Genomic DNA, 18,554 nt, shown 5'->3' with positions numbered 1-18,554 from the left:
TGCAAGTTCCTGATTTGTTAGAAAAGTCTTCGAAATCGGTTGAAATTTCCCAACCTTTAATTTCAAAAGATGAGGGCACAAAGATTATCCGATCTTTGAATGAAACACAACAAAGGATTTTTTACAAACTGAAATCATGGTGTGTTGAAACAATAGGTGGAAGACAACCTTCGCAACTACAAGTTTTTATCACAGGAGGTGCTGGAACTGGGAAAAGCCATTTGATTAAAAGCATTTACTATGAGTTATCACGATTATTTGCTCCTTCCCTAGCAAATCCAGACGATATATCAGTATTGTTAACGGCACCAACGGGTGTAGCAGCATTTAATATTGGAGGAGCAACTATTCACAGTACATTTGCTATACCTGGAAACAGCGCTTTGCCATTAGAATATCAACCACTTGGTGATGACAAGTTAAATACGCTGAGAACAAAACTTGGGCAGCTAAAGTTGTTGATAATTGATGAAATATCGATGGTTGATAAGAAACTGTTGACTTACATACACGGCCGTCTAAGACAAATAAAACAAACTGGAGATTATACACCATTTGGAAATGTGAGCGTTTTAGCCTTTGGTGATTTTTTTCAATTACCGCCTGTTAAGGGAAAGCCTCTTTTCATACACGATTGCTACTTTGATCTATGGAATGATTCCTTTAAAGTTGTGACTTTGACCGAGATCATGAGACAAAAAGAAGATAAACAATTTGCCGAGCTTCTGAACAGATGTAGAATAAAGGTTAAGAAGGAAAACTTAAGTTCGGAGGACAAAGATTTACTACAGAGCAGGGAAAATGACGAAATTATTAACGCATTGCATATATTTTCGACAAATGCTCAAGTCAATGAATTCAATGCACAAGCATTAGCTTCACTATGTTCAAACAATGAAATAGAACCAACGGTTTTAAGAGCGGAAGACTGTATCAAACAAAAGTCTTCACGTGGAGAAGAGAAAGGAAATACGCTTTCGTCGGTAAAAAATCAATTTAGGTTAGTGAAAGAGCTTCAGATATGTGTTGGTGCACGGGTTATGCTGATTTATAACATTGATATTGCAGACGGTTTAGTTAACGGTGCATTTGGAACTGTTACAAAATTGGTACATGGAAAGTCTACGAATGCATCAGAAGTGAAGTTGGTAGAAGTATGTTTTGACAACAAAAGTGTTGGTAAGCGACGTGGAACAAAAGTAAATAACGAAATTAGAGTACTCATCGAGCGAGTAGAAGAGATGGTAGGGAAAAACAGTAACATTGTTAGAAAACAGTTTCCATTAAAACTCGCCTGGGCATGTTCTGTTCATAAAGTGCAAGGTTTAACCGTTTCTAAAGCAGTTGTGTCATTGAAAAAGATTTTTCAACCAGGACAAGCTTATGTTGCCTTAAGTCGTGTAACTTCCCTTGAAGGTTTGACATTGCGAGATTTTAATGAAAAGTCAATATATTCAAATCCATGTATCCCGGAATGTCTGGCCTCTATGCATCAGTTTCTTGACATAGACAAAGAGGTGACTGAAAAGAGACTGACAGTGCTGTATCACAATATAGAGGGTTTGCGAAACCATTTAGAGGATCTTAAGATTACTTTAAGAAACCGAAGTATTGATTTCATTTGTTTAGTAGAAACATGGGTGACAAATGAAAGAAATCCTGATACGGAATTGAATTTGTTTTCATCAGTCCATCAACTTCGCAGAAATGCATACACTTCAGACAATGCAATACAAGCTCAGGGCAAAGGAGGAGTATGTGTCTACAGAAAGCTTAACAGACAATTCCAGTATGAACGAGTTATTTTACCTATTGACAATCTAGAATATATAGCTTTTAAAGCGAGTAATGTATTATTTATTACATTGTACCGACCTTCATCGTATGCTGTTGAATGTTTTTTGAAAACGATGAATAAAATGTTAGTATTTGTTCAGACTTTGAATCTTCCTTGCCTTATTATGGGCGATTTTAATCAAAACATAAACAATGGCATCTCTTCGATTAAGCAGTTAATGGAAAGAAATGGATATACTCAACTAGTAACGGAAATAACAACTGATGGTGGAACCATGATAGATCACGTGTATGGCAAAGATATAAATGCAAGAGTATCAATGATTCCAACATACTATAGTTACCATGAAGCACTTGAATTGACAATTTTCTGAGCTTCTTAACAAACCCAGAAATTCAGTTAATGTTGATATTAGAAAAAGTCATATATATATATATATATATATATATATATATAAAATTTGAAAAATGAAAGACAACACAGAGTAAAACGTTAGCGCTTTCATTCAATCTTCAGACGTTTTTAAAAACACAATTACGTTACTTGGTGACGTCTACAATACAATGACGTTAAAGTTAACGTAGTAGAGGGCTATTGCCGCGTAATCTATAGGGTAATTCAATGAAATATATACACAATACATAAACAAAGCTAAATTATAGCAGTCTGTTGAGGCAAGGTTTTAAAGTTTGAATAAAATGTTTTTCTTTTTCTCTTCTTTCCGTTGCACTCTCTGTAAAAAGTTTATAAAAAGGAAACACTTTAAATTGCCCGCCTCCGCATACATCGATGTGCTCGCTGAGTTTTATTTTCCGGTACTCTGGGTCTTTAATTTGCTGTTTATGCACCCGGATTCTTGTTCTTAATGTTGTCCCTGTTTCACCGATATAAAATTTGTTGCAACCATCATATATAATGGTATATTAATTCGGACATGTCATGTCAATCCAAAAATTTAATATATACCATTATATGTGATGGTTGCAACAAATTTTATATCAGTTTGTCTTGGTGACATTACAAATCATAAATGGAAATTCAGTTTTATCAAAGCGTTTATTAGAGTTTAAACGAATTTATTATTCTATTAAGATCTAAACATTATTTTAAACATTTTAAACATTAGGGAGGTCGAAAAGCCCTTACTATTCTTCTGTTTTTTATTATTCTTATTCTCGACAAAGTTTCGTCAGCGATTTTTTGAAAACGGAAAGGAATATTTAACCAATTATTCAATAGTCTTATAGCAACTGTTAATGACACGCGTATGTAAGGTTTTGCCCTTCCGGCTCCGGCACTTCCGGTTTTGACAAGGAAAATACTAAAAATCCATTGAAGCACAATATCTTTATTATTTTTTAAGTTAGAGCATTCAAATTTTAGAATTAGATGCATCTTGTAAAGATGTACAAAATCATAAGCGTAGCCATTTCTCTGTCTCTTGCCGTTTTCGAGATATTAGGGTTCGAACTTGAGAAAAGGGGGGATGAAAAAGAAAATAAATTCAAAAAACCATAGAAATTTTATAAGACGCCAAGACATTGTTTAGATAGAAGTATTTAAGATATATTCCAAGTTTCAATAAAATATATTGAGTACTTCCGGTTTTATGAGCCTAGGAAAAATTGTCTATGGGAGTTTCAATGTTAAACTAAAATCACGCGTCGTTCGTTTTCTCAAAAAGTTTACAAGTTAACATTACAATATTTCTTTTGTGTAATGACACTACCAATGTGCAGACCGGAAAAGTTTTTGGGTAGACAATTCGAGAAAATAAGGGATCTGCAGGGGCCAACGTACAAAACAACCCTTTAGCTGTAACTTTTTTACCTTTTATCCAAATTTAAAAATCTTTTCAGTTTATTGTTTAGAATAAAGAGTTCTATCTTAATATTTTTGACTCCTTACAGGGGTTTGGAGGGCCTAAAGATCATCACTTGTTGGAATTTCAAAATGTTTTTTAGTAAGAGTTATCTCGCTTTGCTGTAAGAATGTAGAGCATAAGTACTATAGGCATACCAAGTTTTGTGTCCCAGGAATGAATACTTTCTTCAATATGATTTTTTGAAAATATTCCTCTGGAAATTAGAAGTGTAGCTACCTGTAAAGTTCTGGAGTTATCTTTCTTTTCACATTGCACTACTCATAAGTTCCTATCTAAGCAACTGGAGATACCAAGGCGTTTAGAACACCTGGAAATAAATTAGAGAATAATTTTTTTTTGAACATTTAATTAAAAAGGGCTAATGGGGCTGTCGAAAAGCCCTTACTTTTTGTTGAAGACAAAAAAAGTTCTAGTTATTAGGGCTTTTCGACTTTCGGTCGAAAAGACCTATTGTTTTCGTCTTTTTTTATTATTATTATTTTTCTCGACAGATTTCTGTCAGCGATTTTTTGAAAACTGGAAGGAATACTAATACAAGTATACATTGGTCTTAAAGCAATTATATCAGTTTATGAAATGTAAGGTTTTCGATTTCCGGTTCCGGTACTTCCGGTTTTTACAAGGAAAATTGCAAAAATTGTTTGAAACTCAATTCTTTGTTTATTTTTTAAAGGAGAGCATTCAAATTTTAGATTTACCTTAATCATAAATAGTTGAACAAAATTGTAAGCGTAGACAACTTTCTATCTCTTACTGTTTTTGAGATATTAAGTCCTAAACTTTAGAAAAGGGGGGATGAAAAAACAAAAAAATTCAAATGACCTTAAAAAATTTATTTGACGCCTGAATATTATTATGATAGAAGTAATTAACATATATTCCAAGTTTCATTGAATAGTATTGAGTACTTCCTGTTTTATGAGCCGATGAAAATTGTCTATGGGAGTTTCTATGTTAAATTGAATTCACGCGTGTAACGTTCTCTCAAACAGTTATCATGCAAATATTTTTATATTTAATATTTGCAATAAGGGACCTGATGCGCAGACCGGAAAAGGTCCTGGAAAAAAACGTCTGAAAAATAAGGGATCTGTCGGGGTCAGTATTAAAAACAGCCCTTTAGCTGTATCTTTTTTATTATTCATCCGATTTTCAAAATCTTTTCGGTTAATAGTTTAGAATAAAGAGTACAATTTAAAAATTATGGTCCGAGGGGCCACTTTTTGACTCCTTTTAGGGGTTTGAAGGACATAAAGATCACAACTTGTTTAAATTTCAAAATTATTTCTTGGAAGAGTTATCTCGCTTTGCTCTAAGAATGTAGAGTACAAATACTCTTAGCATACCAAGTTTTGCGTCCAAGGAATGAATACTTACTTTGGAATGATTTTTTGAAAATATTCTTCTAAAAATTACAGGTGTAGCTACTTGTTAAATTCTGGAGTTATCTTTCTTTTCACACTGCAGTACTCATAAACTCCTATCTAAGAACCTGGTTATACCGAGGCGATTAGAAAATTTGCAAATAGATTAGAGATATTTTTTGTTTGACACTTTAAATAAAAAAGGGAAACTGGGGCTGTCGAAAAGCCCTTACTTTTTGTTGAAGACAAAAAAAGTTCTAGTTATTATTCTTTTTCTCGACAGAATTTCCGTCAGCGATTTTTTTGAAACGGAAAGGATTTCAGAAATAACTATACAATAGTCTTATAGCATTTTGAAATGTCACCAGTATGTAAGGTTTTGGATTTCCGGTTCCGGTACTTCCGGTTTACACAAGCAAAATAGTAGAAATTAAATGAATCAATATATTGTTTTTATTCTTAAAGGAAATTCGTTGTAATTTTACAGTTAGATCAACCATGTCGAGTTGTTTAAAAAGTAAAGCGGCGGCGAGTTTCTATCTCTTATCAGTTTGGAGATTTTAGGCCTCAAACTTGAGAAAAGGGGGGATGAAAAAATAAAAAAATCAGTTAAGCTTAGGAATGTTATAAGACGGATATATATTGTTTAAATCGATGTAATTAAGATATATTCCAAGTTTCATTGAATAGTATTGAGTACTTCCGGTTTTATGAGCCGATGAAAATTGTCTATGGGAGTTTCTATGTTAAAATGAATTCACGCATGTAATGTTTTCTCAAACAGTTTTCAAGCAAATATTTTTATATTTTGTATTTGCAATTAGGGACCTAATGCGCAGACCGGAAGAGGTCTTGGGGAAAAAATTCCGAAAAATAAGGGATCTCCAGGGGTCAATATTAAAAACGGCTCTTTAGCTGTAACTTTTTTATTGTTTATCCAATATTCAAAATCCTTTCGGTTTATAGTTCAGAATAAAGAGTACAATTTAAAAATTATGGTCCGAGGGGGCACTTTTTGACTCCTTGTAGGGGTTTAAAGGGTCTGAAAATGACAACTTTATCACATTTCAATTTTAAGAGTTATCTCGCTTTGCTCAATAAACGATTAGGATAGATATTGTTTAAATAGACGTTATTAAGATATATTCCAAGTTTCATTGAATAGTATTGAGTACTTCCGTTTTTATGGGCCGATGAAAATTGTCTATGGGAGTTTCTATGTTAAATTGAATTCACGCATGTAACGTTTTCTCAAACAGTTTTTAAGCAAGTATTTTTATATTTTGTACTTGTAATGAGGGACTAAATGCGCAGACCGGAAAAGGTCTGAGGAAAAAAATTCCGAAAAATAAGGGACCTGAAGGGGTCAGTATTAAAAACAGCCCTTTAGCTATAACTTTTTTATTACTTATCCAATTTTCTAACTCTTTTCAGTTATTAGTTTAGAATAAAGAGTTAAATTTAAAATTATGGGTCAAAGGGCCACTTTTTGACTCTTTGTATGGGTTTTAAGGGCCTGAATATGATAACTTTATCACATTTCAAAAAAAATAAAATTCAAGAGTTATCTCGCTTTGCTCAATGAATGAATAGCATTAGAGCTTTTGGCATACCAAAACTCTTGAATTTTAAATGAGTACTTTCTTATATATGAATTTTAGATCTGTATTTCAGGAAACAAACGATATAGTTGGATAAAAAATTCTGAAGTTGTCTTTCTTTGGGCATTTAATTTCTTAAATGTTAACGTGTGGGTATATGCTCATGATATTTTCCTAATTTTGATTATACAGATTCTGAGAGAAAATATGATAAATTTAAATAAAGGGTTTTAAGGGCTGTCGAAAAGCCCTTCCTTTTTGTTGGAGACAAAAATAGGTCTAGTTATTATTATTCTTTTTCTCGACAGAATTTCCGTCAGCGATTTTTTTAAAACGGAAAGGATTTCAGAAATAACAATACATTAGTCTTATAGCATTTCTAAATGTCACCAGTTTGTAAGGTTTTGGATTTCCGGTTCCGGTACTTCCGGTTTACACAAGCAAAATAGTAGAAATTAAATGAATCAATATATTGTTTTTATTTTTAAAGGAAAGTCGTTGTAATTTTACAGTTAGATCAACCATGTCGAGTTGTTTAAAAAGTAAAGCAGCGGCGAGTTTCTATCTCTTATCAGTTTTGAGATTTTAGGCCTCAAACTTGAGAAAAGGGGGGATGAAAAAAATAAAAACTCAGAAAAGCTTAGGAATGTTCTAAGACGGATATATATTGTTCAAATAGATGTAATTAAGATATATTCCAAGTTTCATTGAATAGTATTGAGTACTTCCGGTTTTATGAGCCGATGAAAATTGTCTATGGGAGTTTCTATGTTAAATTGAATTCACGCATGTAACGTTTTCTCAAACAGTTTTTAAGCAAGTATTTTTATATTTTGTATTTGTAATGAAGAACCTAATACACAGACCGGAAAAGGTATTAGAAAAAAAATTCCGAAAAATAAGGGACCTGAAGGGGTCAGTATTAAAAACAGCCCTTTAGCTGTATCTTTTTTATTGTTTATCCGATTTTCAAAATCTTTTCGGTTTAAAGTTCAGAACAAAGAGTACAATTTAAAAAATATGGTCCGAGGGGGCACTTTTTGACTCCTTATAGGGGTTTTAAGGGTCTGAAAATGATAACTTTATCACAATTCAAAAAAATTAAATTTCAAGAGTTATCTTGCTTTGCTCATTGAATGATTAGGATATATATTGTTTAGATAGACGTAATGAAGATATATTCCAAGTTTCACTGAATAGTATTGAGTACTTCCGGTTTTATGAGCCGATGAAAATTGTCTATGGGAGTTTCCATGTTAATTTGAATTCACACATGTAACGTTTTCTCAAAGAGTTATCAAGCAAATAGTTTTATTTTTCATAGTTACAATCTTAGAACTAATGCGCAGACTGGGAAAGGTTCTGAAAATAAAATTCTGAAAAATAAGGGGTCTGAAGGGGACATAATTCAAAATAGCCCTTAAGCTGTAACTTTTTAATATTTAATCCGATCTTTAAAATTTTTACGGTTAATAGTTCAGAATAAAGAGAACAATTAAAAAATTATGGTCCAAGGGGCCACTTTCTGACTCCTTATAGGGGTTTCAAGGGGTTCAAAATGATAAATTTTTAACATCTCAAAAAATTAAATTAGAAGAGTTGTCTCGCTTTGCACAATGGATGATAATCATAAAAGCTATATACATACCAGGTTAAGTGTTTAATAGATGAGTACTTTCTAAAATATGAATTTTTAAAGATCTTCTATAGGAAATTCAACAGTACATTTAGATATAAAGTTCTAGAGTTATCTTTCTTTAAGCATTTAAATTTCTTGCGAGTTAATGCATGGCCATATTTCCTACAAAATCTTGGAATATTAAAACTAGTATGCAATAGTCTTGTACCAATTCTAAATTAGACGCGTATATATGGTTTTGGACTTCTGTTTTTGGTTTTTTTGGTTTTTACAAGGAACATACTAGAAATTTAAGAATCGATATTACATGTATATTGTTCCTATTGCTTATTCGTTGGGCAGCTATAGTTCTAATATGTTTTTTTAAACCATCTCTTTAAGAAATCATAAAAACAATATCGTTAGATGTACAAAAACATAATCAACTAGTTATGTTTTTGTATTTCATCTGTATAATAAGGGATCTTATACTTAGACAGAAAAAACAGATTTTGGAATAAAAACGTAACTTTTTCATTTTTCAATTAAGTCAATAAATTTTTAATAAAATAATTCATTTAAATGTTAAAAATTGAAAGAACAAGTTAAAAAAATTATTAGCTGTGGATAATATATTGACTTAATTCTTGAAGTGTCTGTGAAAGAGAATTTTTAAAATCCAAAATCAAAATAAATTAAGTATCTACATGTATATTAGCAAACGGGATCATGTTTCAACCTACACAACCTAAATATAAACTGCATAAAATTTTAGTTATATACCTTAGAAGCAAGTTCTTTCGATTTTATAGGATTACTAGATATTTAATTTCTCTATGGAAGATCCTCCTTTATTAAATATGTGTGACTTTTTAAATAATCGCAATCAGCTTTCTGATGTATTGTAAAATATTTTACATGTCATCCTCAATTTTGAAATTTTTCTTAAACCTCGAATCCTTAGACAAGGGCTTTGCATCTGTCAAAGCTTAAATATTAGTAGTCATTGAGCGTTTTTTGTGTCTTATTCTTCTAATTTAAAAAAAATCTTATATCCTGTAAGGTTTAAAATAAAGAGACAACTTGAAATCAATCATAAGCCTCAGGGGATAGTTTTTTTTTTGATTTTATACCGTTTATAACATCTTAGATTTTTCTATTTTTTAATTCCAATTTCAAGAGAATTTAAGCATGAATCGTTTAAGATATTGTAAGATATTCAAACATGTCATATTCATGATCAAAAACCAATGAGCAGACCGAAAAACGTTCTGATACTACACACCAGGCTACTGCTTAATACTATATAAAAGCTCTCGAACGATGGAGGGTCCGTAAGCTAATGGTATTTCAATACATTCATTTTTCGACTTGGAGTTCACCATATATAATACAATTGAATAATAATAAATGGTGGGTTCAAATTAAATTTTGTACTCACAAAATAAGGATTTAGGGCTTTGAATTTTCTAACGGGATTCCCTTTCTACAAGTTTATTATGCGCATGTACATGATTTTTTTTTATCCAGGCCTATATGTGTCACTTGTCGGATAATAAACTGTTTTATGGTCAATTTAATGTATACATGGTATATGCATTCACAATATTCTATTTATTTGATCTTTGTTTGAACCTGTACACATGGAAATAATTTTTAAATAAGGGTGGCTGGGACTTTTTAAGATTGTGATTGCACTCCGGAACTGCAATTAATATTTTATGTGGGACCAAAATCGTTATGGACGGAACGAAAATCATGCTTTACCAAGCGTATTTAATCTATCAAAGAAATGTCAAGACTGATAAATCACGCCTTAGAATCCCCCCCCTCTATCTCTCTCTCTCTCTCTCTCTCTCTCTCTCTCTCTCTCTCTCTAGAGAGAGAGAGAGAGAGAGAGAGAGAGAGAGAGAGAGAGAGAGAGAGAGAGAGAGAAAATTCATGCATCCGCCCCCTGAATTCTATTATAGAAACAATTCATTATTGTCAGTATTTCATAAAAAACAGGTAAGCAGATAATTTAAGTACAGTCATTGAATTTGTAAAGTTAAAACTCACTATTTAATTAAGAAATGAGAGATACTGTCTACCGTTGTATACGGGGATGAAAGAAATGCGCGTTAAATCACTGGGTTGCGAACGTGTCGTGGAGCGAATTAACATGTTCATGTACATCGGGTTCGAGAGTACGCTAATAGCTAAAACTCCTCGTGCAAATCGACACTTCACTTGCTCACATGTTTGGTAGTCTGAGATAGTCAGAGAATATTCTACAAGAGTTACGAAGGTTGACAACGCTGGTTCAGAAGAATTTGTGAAGACGGTGCTTTGAATAGTTGTATCATTTGTTGTATCAAGAAGAGACCTACATATAAAACATGTAAGTAAAAACAAATCCATGAACAAGTGTGTTGGTACCATGTGGACTCATTGGTACTATTAAGTTAGTTTACTTTACTGACTGAACACATCGGAGTCTCTTTATTAAGCTACATAGCTCATGGTTCAGTCAGTAAAGTAAGTTTTTTGGCTTTTTTGATATAAACTCGAGCTCCTGTGGGCTAGCCTACCTAAACACTAAATTTGTGTTATGAGCAGTAAACAGGCATATAAAGGGAAATTTGGCGACCTCTCCCGATGGCTCGCTTTGCTCATATTTTTACAACTGCAACTTCTCGGAACTTTTTGGAAGAGCATGAAGATGGCAACACGTTTATAACAGTATTAATATCACCAGATGTTATAATTTTACACTATGTCAACTATATCAGTTTACATGTCAGCTAGACAGCCTTGCATATCTATTCTTTATTGTATTACATGTAATTAAGACTGAGTATGGGTACTATGTCATTAAATTTAATAAAGTTAAAAAATGCAAATCTTAAAACTAGTGCTGAAATGAGTGTTCGAATATTCGCAAACAAATAGTAAATTTCTGATATTTGGAATGGATATTTAATATTCAAATACACATGTATTCAGTCACATGTTTAACGCCCGTATGCAGGGCTGTAAACTATACATCATCGTATTATTTCTTTACGATTGAAAAGAGAAGCTGGGTTTTGGAACATTTTGCTCTACAATGCCATTTGCAAACTCTGTCCAGTTGGTACAGGAAGTATTATATAGAAAGGTGCAACCAATCATCTAAAAGGCAAACACCAATCGGTCTCATGATATTTGTTATTTTATCATAAATTCAAAATTCTGATCTATGACTGCCATACTTGTTTACATTGAATTTAAAAGCAGGGTTTACATCGGATGGAGCTCGAGACAAACATTTCAGATATTGATATGAATAATGTATTTATAGTAGAAAGATTTAAATAATTTGTTAAATATGTTTGAGCGAGTGCATGTTGGTTACCGAATGATAATATCGAAGGTAAATCAAAAGATTTTTAAAAAATTGTTATTGGTTTTATCAAATACTATAATCATACATGGCAGGAAGTGATTGATTACGTATCGGTCTCAGGTGTCAGTACTGCTGTATTATATTTAAGAAGTAATAAATCTTTTGATTGTAGTTAATTGAGATGTATTTTAATATCATTTTCATAAAATTAAAATGTGCCCCTTATTCATTGGATACTTATATGTTTAGTTTAGCTGACATGTTAATGCAGTCTACACATGCAATATTACATAGTCAAATAAGCTGTCAAACATAAATACTACTTTGTAGATGACATCTACTAATATTCGAATACGAATAGAATATAGAATAGCATTCACAAATATTTGAATATTTATTTATGCTATTCGTTTCAGCTCTACTTAAAACTTGGAATGCATCCCCTCGAATTTACATAAGTGTGTATGAAAGGAAGGTTATGATGAATGCATATAATACATTCAGGGTGTTTTTGATGTTCTTCTGGAAAGGCCTAAGAAAAAAAAGTGTTTGTTTCCGCTTTCCCGACCGACCTTAGTTTTTACCCCCCGACTCAAAACTTTTTTAAAGGATTTTTGATAGAAAATCGTTTATTTTCGTTTTTATGCGATTTGGAAAAAAAATTACTCAAAATTTTGGTCACAAAAACGCTCAAAGCAGTTACTCTTCTCAAATCAGTGTAACTCAAACGTTTTGTTTCAAAATGGCTGTATGTTTCCATGTGTTGTAGATTTTAATAATGCTCTCATCATTGGCAGAGGAAGTATCTGATATATTATATCATTTTCCTGTTTTCTTAAGACCAGCTTAATAGTCAGGAATGATATTAAAAGTATTTCTCATTTTATACTGTACCATTCAGCAGTGTCAGTATCTAACCGGCATGTATGGATACTGCAATATTAAAGGGGAAAAATATATTTGAAAAAAAAAAAAAGACCGACCGACCCTACTTTTTTTCAGCATGAAAGCGGAAACAAACCATTTTTTTTGTTAAGCCAAAGCTATTATTTCATCTCTCAAAGTTATTTATTATGAAGATAGACAGGGCAGCCTAACATCTATTTGTTCATGGGAACAAGGGACATACTTGCCAACTGACCCGGTTTCATCGGGTCACACTTGATTTTTCAACCCTCCACCAGATTATTTTTTATGACCAGGCGGGTCAAGCTTTTCACCCGTTTGTTGTCGAACAATCCGAAAAACTCAAGATTTCCGGCTTTGGTTCATAAATTATGTTGCGCATTGGACATCCAGTTTTGAACTCAAGCTGAGCTTGGATTTACGTAAACAATGCAGATGGCTATTACATCTAAGTAATTGTTAGGCTTATTACGTAAACAATGCAGATGGCTATTACAGCTAAGTAATTGTTAGGCTTAATTATTATCGTGAGTTGTTTTGACAAACCAAGGGTTTAAATCATTAAGTGCGATGGCTTCCAAAAGGAAGAGATCTTTATCGGGGCCAGCGGAATCAAAAACCATAAAGCCTTTTTTTTCCCATACATAAAATAATCCAAAGCTATTTGAAAAATAACATTTAGAAGAAGTGTGATCTTAGAAACTCATGTACTTTTAGAGACAATAATAAATGATAAAAAAAAAACTTGCACTCAGAAGCATTATTTGACATACTAGCCTTAGTTTAGACTCTTTTTAGTGCTGCCAAACAGTAATACTGATTCAGGATTCGCTTGGAACTTAATAATGAAAATTAAAATGTCCTTCTGTCTTGTAAATTTAACCAGTATGTTGATTGCTTTGAGTACATACCTGTCGTGAATGTTGTTACGCGCTATGACCAGATTTTTTACTTTCCAAATCTGGTCATGACCAGATTTTTACATGTTGGAGGTTGGCAAGTATGACAAGGGAACCCTCAGTATACCCATACCAAAAAAAAGCACTAAAAAGTTATACCTATGAGCCCTTAAAAAAGTTACAAAAAAGTCATAACTAAGTTAGCACAATTTGGAACCATCTGATCAATTATGGTTCCAAATTAGCATCAAAAAGTTATACCTATAGTGTAACTTTTTGCTTAAGTACAAAAAAGTCATAACTAGAGTGTAACTATTGACAATTTATTTTTTTCATAAAAATAAATAGGTATAAAAAAGTTATCAAAAAGTTATAATAAAGTTATCATTTAGGTACAAAAAAGTTACAAATTAAAGTTACAGAAAAGTTATCATTTAGGTACAAAAAAGTTATACATATAGGTATAGAAAAGTTATCATTTAGGTACAGAAAAGTTATACATATAGTTACAGAAAAGTTATCATTTAGGTACAGAAAAGTTATACGTATAGTTACAGAAAAGTTATCATTTAGGTACAGAAAAGTTATAGACGTAGGTACAGAAAAGTTATACATATAGTTACAGAAAAGTTATACATATAGTTACAGAAAAGTTATCATTTAGGTACAGAAAAGTTATAGATGTAGGTACAGAAAAGTTATACATATAGTTACAGAAAAGTTATCATTTAGGTACAGAAAAGTTATAGATGTAGGTACAGAAAAGTTATACATATAGTTACAGAAAAGTTATCATTTAGGTACAGAAAAGTTATAGATGTAGGTACAGAAAAGTTATACATAAAGTTACAGAAAAGTTATTGTTTAGGTACAGAAAAGTTATAGATGTAGGTACAAAAAAATTATCATTTAGGTACAGAAAAGTTACACAGAAAAATTACAGATGTAGGCAAAAAATATCTATCTGTATCATAAACTTCAGATAAAAAAAACCCCAGGTACATGTACAGGTGTTATACTGATGAAAAAAAAGTCCCTAATGTTGACATGAACTTTTCACAAAATTGTTTTTGCTCTTGAATAGGAATTTAAAATCATATCTGTTCATGTGAGCAGAAGAACACAAGTCAATGTTTTTGTTAATCAATATGTTTACTGAATTATATTTACATCTAATGAGTATGCTTTCCTCCATTTCTTATGGAAACTTATAGTTAACGCCTTGTTTAACGATTGGTCGAAACCTACAATGACCTTAGAAAAATAATTGAAATAATCAGGATATCAATGCAGACTCACATTCCCATTGAAGACAATTTCTGTTTCTTTTAGCTAACGTACTGATGCACATTAAAAATAATATAGTAAATTTAACTTACTCTTTACAAACAATTTATTAATTTATTAAAAGAAAGATGTAAATGTAAACAATATAACTTTCTTTGACGATTCATGCAGGTAATGAAGGGAGCAATGATTGCAGACAAAATTTACATAAGTCGCTAATGCGGGTAATGTATTTTTTCTGCAATGTCGCTACATTCATATCCCGCATATGTCACCAAAAAAGCATTTTATTGTTTACATAATTATCTCAAATCATTACAGACCCTATATGCAAGTTTTTTAAATAAAGCAATAATCTAACATAAAAGCATTTGGGATTACATGTGTGTCTAATGTTCTTGCTAAATTTGAATAGAAAGTTTGAAAAACATTATTTTGTAAACCAAAATTTGACCAAAACCTTCATAATTAAAGCATGTTTTAGGTTAAATTCCTAACATATACTAGCATGATTTTGTTCCAAACATACTAGTATGATTTTTAAAACAGTCCTGGTTCTAGATGATACCAATGACCTGCAGTAATTTATCAGCAAACAACTGGATCTGTTTCTTGAATCTGTTGAACTTCCTAAAATGTATAAAAAAGAATGTTTCATTATGGCAATTTCTTACTACATGTACTTTCATTGTAACTGTTAAAATCCTTGACAACTACCTTATACTTAAAACAGAAAATTATATAGCATACCAAGTTGAATATATATGTGACCAGCACCTGGCAGGTGAAAACTGGTTTCTGTTTACATGGCTGCATGTATTTCTATGGGAACGGTTCCTCTTGCATCTGATCTCTTTCATAGTATTATCCTCGTCCTCCATTAATCTAAAAGAAGGCAATGATATTTAAAACATGATACTGTTTGACAATTTTCAATATATGTAGCATAAATTATTATTAAATATCAGTAAAACTTTTCAATTCTCTGTTGACCTAGTACCCCCCCCCCCCACCCTCTAAAAAAAGTCAACATTGATACAGCATGCAGTTGCCATTATATTCTCAGATTTACAATAATTCATTTACTAAAAGATATACATAATATATGGTTAAAAATTTAAAATCTGTATATCTTTACTTGATAAACACACACTTACTTATTTCATCTTGTATTAATGATGTATCTTCAATCTGGTGTACAGTCTGCTAGCTGGACTTGGTTGGGATTTTTTCTGCAATACAATGATACTCTTTTTAAAAGAGTCGGCCATAATTTGATTACATATAAAATGTACATCACTAGATATACATGGCTGCATAGACTTTGATATAGATGATAAAATCATGCACTTCTTATTAGAATTCTAGAAATATTCCAAAATGTAATTCATTTCTAAGTGCAAAGCAATAATATAGAAATTGAGATAAGCAAACACAAATGAATTATTTAAAATGACTTGTTTGTACATCAGACTTACCCTGAATGGAAATGGTCATCCACAACTAAAGCCATATCATCCAGGTCTTAAGCATGTCTATCTTTATGAAACCACTGCTTGCAGTTTCATTACTACATACAACACTCTGTGATTCTGCATATTTCTTGAAAAAATCAGGAAAATCTTCACAACAACTCCTGTCTTCTTTGCCCATTTCAAAATTTGATGGCGGAATGGCAATTGTCCAATCAGAATTCACGAAAGTCAAAGTTTGAAATTTTGGCCAATCACGATACAGCCACGATTAATACCGGGATAAATCTTTAAAATTTATTTTGGTTAAAAAACAATATTATTTACTTAATATTAGCTAAAGAATTCTGCATTTAATTGAAACAAATTTTAGTAATATTTTCTTTCCTTACAACCTGTTAGTTTATTAACCGATCATCAAAACTGGGCATTTCCGGTCTCAAGAGCCGCCATTTTGAATAATTTGAGGGAATTTTAAAAACTAAATCAATTTAAATACCAATGCATTTTTACAATTGATGAATATGTAAAACCAAAAATTATAACACCTTTTTTAAATAAAACGTTTCCCAAAGTTTATAACACAGTCCTTATAGCTATGTGCTGTTATAAATTACGATGAGAGATAGGCTAGTACTGGGAAAACATACAGATGGAATTAGCAGTACTGTTCTTTGTTAACAGCATGTCTATTAATGAAATATGTGAATAAATATGATGAACCCATCTCATAATAACAAACAATGCTACCACCCCTCCCCAGCCCCCCCCCCCCTTTCTTCGCATGCATTCGATGTCGTGGGGAAAATTCTGAATCAATTTCTAGAAATCTACTCTATTCCTTTCTTCATGGGGTAGGCCATGAAAAGTTGGAAAAATTTTCAGTGATAATATAAAGTTGATGCTACCCCTTAGTATTTAACAGTGTTTAAACGAAATCGTAATATGTCTAATGATGTTCAAGAGACCGATAACAAAATAATGCTTGCAGGAGCAAAATAAAAAATGTCTGCTTGTCAAAACACACACATCAACTTTTTATCTTAAACAAACATCAGTGTCATCACAGCACGGACTAAGCAAACCTGGGATGTGTGTGCGTTCAGGCGGAAAGGGATTTCCTGTTTCTGCCTTATAAAAACAATAAAATTTTGGACAGGTGTTTGTGTTGCAATTGATGGACTGGATTCCCGTTATAATGGTTATGTCATTGTTTTCAAACAAATCTTAGTGATTTTACTACCCAGTGTGTGATCAACCTACATCTACCCCCCCCCCCACACACACACACACTTATCGTGATTTTTATAAAAAAAACAAAGTTATAACGATATTTTATATTAGTTTTTAGATTTATTGTGATAAAAGTCTACTTTAGACTTGAACCTCTTGGATAAGATACTCTTAAATTTTTAGTGTAAAAATGACAAAGTCCAAACACATTCACAAATTGACTAAGTTCAATGTAGGTACATTTTAGTTATACTAAGAAATTTCTAAGTTCCATGTAGGTACATTTTAGTTATAGGGCAAAAAGTTTAAGTCCAATCTAGGTACAAAAAAGTTATAACTTTTATGTGCCTAAATCTTAGGTACATAAAAGTTACACTTTAGTTACAGAAAAGTTATGACTAAGTGTAACTTTTTTTTGTATGGGTAATGTATGTTATGTGTATTTGTTGAGTCGAGAACAGATTTTTAAAACAAAGACAGTAAATTAAGGGGGGGGGGGTGTAAAAAAGAAAACGAAATATGTAAATTTCAAACCTACATTGTTGGATCCAAAGCATCTTCATTTTACCAACATGAACTAAAGGTTGCATGCTCAGTCTTAGGGCTTTCACTGGTCACCGAATTACCCTAAAAACCGCGGAACAATTTGGTTCGGTTCTGATTTTTGTAATATTAGTCGTTTTCTATGAAAATGGCATCGAAATTGAAAGGTTCATCAGTATGGACCTGTTGTTTGTTATGAACATTGACTTGTATACAACTGACCATGTTCATCGATGAGTGTTCACTTGACATTAAATAAAAGTATCAGGCAATTTACCTGTGTATAAAGAAAAAACACTACTTCACTAAACAAAGATGGCGGCTCATGGTTCGGACATCGAACATGTTTTCAATATTTGTTTATAGAAATATCTAGGATAACTAAAGAACTATCTGGATTTATAAGTAGTGAGATTGAATAAGGAAAGCCAGAAGTCAAATTCATGCAAAATAATGTGGGAAAATCTGCGTGGTTACAGAAAAACAGAACACACAGCCGTGTGCATTTCATGTATGTACATGTACTTGCGACTCGAAAATACACGAACATACATGTATCATTAGACTTTTTTTATACTTGT

General features: G+C 32.0%; 1 protein-coding gene and 1 long non-coding RNA gene across 4 annotated transcripts in view; one reads left to right on the top strand and one right to left on the bottom strand.

The window, feature by feature from the left end:
* LOC105347601 (inhibitor of nuclear factor kappa-B kinase subunit epsilon) overlaps window positions 1-18,554 on the top strand; it is a 384,423-nt gene that overhangs the window by 20,607 nt on the left and 345,262 nt on the right. The gene's annotated exons all lie outside the window — the stretch shown is intronic.
* Window positions 14,952-16,755, bottom strand: LOC109618306 (uncharacterized). The gene is made up of 4 exons (XR_004602444.2): window positions 16,204-16,755; window positions 15,883-15,957; window positions 15,476-15,610; window positions 14,952-15,355 (listed from the first exon to the last, which is right to left on the bottom strand). It is a non-coding gene; the product is annotated as an uncharacterized lncRNA (long non-coding RNA).

This window comes from Magallana gigas, chromosome 4, assembly GCF_963853765.1.
Source record: "Magallana gigas chromosome 4, xbMagGiga1.1, whole genome shotgun sequence".
Taxonomy (NCBI): domain Eukaryota; kingdom Metazoa; phylum Mollusca; class Bivalvia; order Ostreida; family Ostreidae; genus Magallana; species Magallana gigas.
This window is presented reverse-complemented; position numbering and strand designations above follow the sequence as displayed.